The sequence below is a fragment of the Lemur catta genome, chromosome 12 (genome assembly GCF_020740605.2).
Source record: "Lemur catta isolate mLemCat1 chromosome 12, mLemCat1.pri, whole genome shotgun sequence".
Lineage (NCBI taxonomy): Eukaryota > Metazoa > Chordata > Mammalia > Primates > Lemuridae > Lemur > Lemur catta.
The window spans coordinates 94,671,969-94,674,883 of record NC_059139.1 but is presented as its reverse complement, the minus strand read 5'-3'; the positions used below and the strand labels follow the sequence as shown (position 1 = coordinate 94,674,883).

Sequence of the window (2,915 nt, the reverse complement as noted above, 5' to 3'; positions counted from 1 at the left end):
TAGGTGATGCCCTTTAGCACCACCACGTTCTCCACTGTGGTTTCATGCTGGGTGGGCTTAGGTTTCTGCTCCCAGGGGTGGCTCTGCAATACAATGTGAATGATGGTGAGTGGCGGATATCCTAGGCTTGTGCTGCTGCTGGCATTGAAAGTGCAGAGGAAGAGGGAGACTGTTCTGTGAGGGCCCATGGGGCAAGGACAGGAGAAGGGTGTAAGGGCGCCATGGTCGCCAGCCACGCCCTGCACAGTGCTCCTGGTGTCACCCACCCTTCACAAGCTGCCAGGTTCCAGGCAGTATGGCAGAGAGGCGGTCGCCCCCAAAGTCAGCAGCAGAAGCATCTGGTGATGTGTCCACCTGCGTCTCCCACCCAGCCCCAGCCCTGGCTCCTCCTGCTCTCATCCTTAGATCTGTTGGCCCTTGTGCTCTCACCCAGGTGCCTACAGTTAGCAGCTTCTGCAGGGGTAGGCTGCCCCCTACATCTGCCCTGTTGATACGGGATTCAGATTCTGGAGCTTCAGCAAAGTTTTTAAAGTGGAGGTGATGGTAAGTTGGCAGGTGGAGGTTTGTGGAAATTCACTGATAGTGAAGTCAGGTTCAAGTTATCAGCTGAGAGTACGTATGGAAAAGGAGGTCTTAGTGGTTTGTGGAGGAGGTACAGAGTCACGGAGGACTAGAAGAATGAGTGGAAACGGGAAATGTTATTGAGGCCTAACTGGAAGTTGGGGATCACGAATTTATATCAAGACCAGTCAAGATGAGTGTTTTCTCCTACTGATTTCTGTTTCTTTTATCTCTTCCAAATGCGAATTCTGGAACTATAGCCCCATAGGGCGCTGAGAAGATGAGTGTGGGGGCTGGCCTGCTAGCAGCGCAGTGCAGCTTGGCAGCAGTGGCTCCACAGATAGAGAGGCCTCTTCGGGTGACCCAAAGTTGGCATAGCCCAACTCCAGGGCCTCTTCCAGACCCTGTCACTTTCCGTGCTGTTTCCAGGAAGAGACCAGCCAGGGCCGTGTTCAGATGGGGTTAGGAAGCCAATGAGGTGTGATGCAAAAGGAAGATGTGTATGCTATCAGGATGGCAGGGACCCTGTCGTTAAACAAGAAGTAAGTCTCCACTGCGTATGTTTCTGTCTATGCCACCATGAAATATTTTTAATAGTACAGCTCCTGGGAGTCAGTGATTTATGCTCTAAGATGATATGCTTATATGAGTTGGACATTATAATTTTCAGTAATGTTATGATTGGCCATTGATAGAAACATCCTGAAAGACTGACTTATGAAAAAGGGAAGGTAAAACCTACATTTGTGGGGGCACAAATAAGCATTTGAATCTATTTTTGATTAACCTAAGATATTAACATGATGAAATAGCCAGAATAGTTATAGTCAATCATGGAAACTCACCTGAAATCCTGTCCCAAACGGGAATAGTGCTTTTGTTTTTGATAAAATAAATTGTAAAATAGAAGAAGATGGTGGTGATCAAATTCTTACACAGTTGGGAAAGAGTGGATGTTAAAAGTAAGGGAAGAGGATGCGAAACAAACTGGTGATGAAACAGAAATCAGAGAAACAAGCTGGAAGGATGACAATTATGGGTCTTAGTTCTGTCAGTACAGTAGTAAACACTGTGTAGCATGGCAGTGAAAGCTGCAACTCAGAGCCACCTTTGCAGCCAAAACATAGTCTTCCATAAGAAACCTCCAGCTTGGCAACTCTGTTTTCAGAATAGTACCAAAGCAATATGTATGTATCATGTGAAAGAATTTATTACAGGTAAAAATGAAAAAGACTTAAGTACAAGCTGTCTCATGAGAAGGTCAGCACACACCACCGTGCTCATTCGAGAAAATGGAAGTGTATCTGCTCTGTCCTTAATTTCTTCTCCTTCACTCCTGTTTCCACTACAGCCTACAGATGGAGGAGACACGAGCACCATAATCTCACCCATCAAACTTGTCCAAAAGATGGTATCTAAGATCCCATCGTGTCATCAAATAACAGAGGAATCTGTGTTTTCTTCTGAAGAAATCTCCTTTTCCGTGTCCATCTCTTAGAAGCAGAGAAGAGAAGAAGCTCTGGGGGCGTCATCTCCAATATTCCTGACTCTCCAGCATGATGAAACCACAGGAAACATAGTAGCAAAAACTTTCCCCTTCCAAAGGTCACAGCTGGGTCCAGAAGATCTCCTGTCTGGTACCACTTCTGCATATGGCCTCCAGATAATTCTGAAGCTCTCTGTGTTCACTGCACGAATGAGTTCAGCAGAGGAAAGGATGGGAAGGATCTGGGCACCAGCTGTCTCATCAGACACACGCAGAGAGCACAGCGCTCCGCTGTGCTGCAGGAGAATGTGGACCCGGGCATCCTGCCTCTGTACTACATCCACCCAAGCCAGATACCTTCTCTACTGTCTCCAGAGGTGGATCTAAGGTCTATGTAGTCATCTTCAGGAAAACTGGTCAAAGAGTCCCCTTCAGCTTCCTCCTCCCCTGATCGGCTGACTGAGGACCTGCCATTGCATTTGAACCCTGGCGATGTGCTGATGGAAGCTGTGTTGGTGTTGTCATCCTCCAGTGACGTTGGGGAGGCCGTGATGTCCTTTCCTGAGAAGCATCAGTCCCACGGGTTGAGGCCTGGAATGTTTGAGTGTGGTGATGTCTTCCAGAAGAATAAAAAGGTCATGAAAAGAATGAAATCAGAAGGTTGGAATCACTTTTCATTGCCAGTCTCAAGGCAGCGTGCAGATACTGCAGTTGTGTCATCAGTCTGGGAAAGAAGAGTGATGTGGGAAGAAGCTGTGTGATGAGACACCTGTACAGATGGCATCCTGAAGTAGTCAGGAACCAAAAGAGCTTTCTCTGTGAAAGTTTGGCAAATTGTATGCCACCTTTGTTTCTGCAGAAAGTTCCT

General features: G+C 47.1%; 1 long non-coding RNA gene across 1 annotated transcript; it reads left to right on the top strand.

Annotated features, from left to right (window-relative positions):
• The first annotated feature begins 468 nt into the window (after window positions 1-468).
• LOC123648402 lies at window positions 469-1,956 on the top strand. The gene is made up of 3 exons (XR_006738617.1): window positions 469-543; window positions 991-1,103; window positions 1,913-1,956. It is a non-coding gene; the product is annotated as an uncharacterized LOC123648402 (long non-coding RNA).
• The last annotated feature ends 959 nt before the right edge of the window (window positions 1,957-2,915 follow it).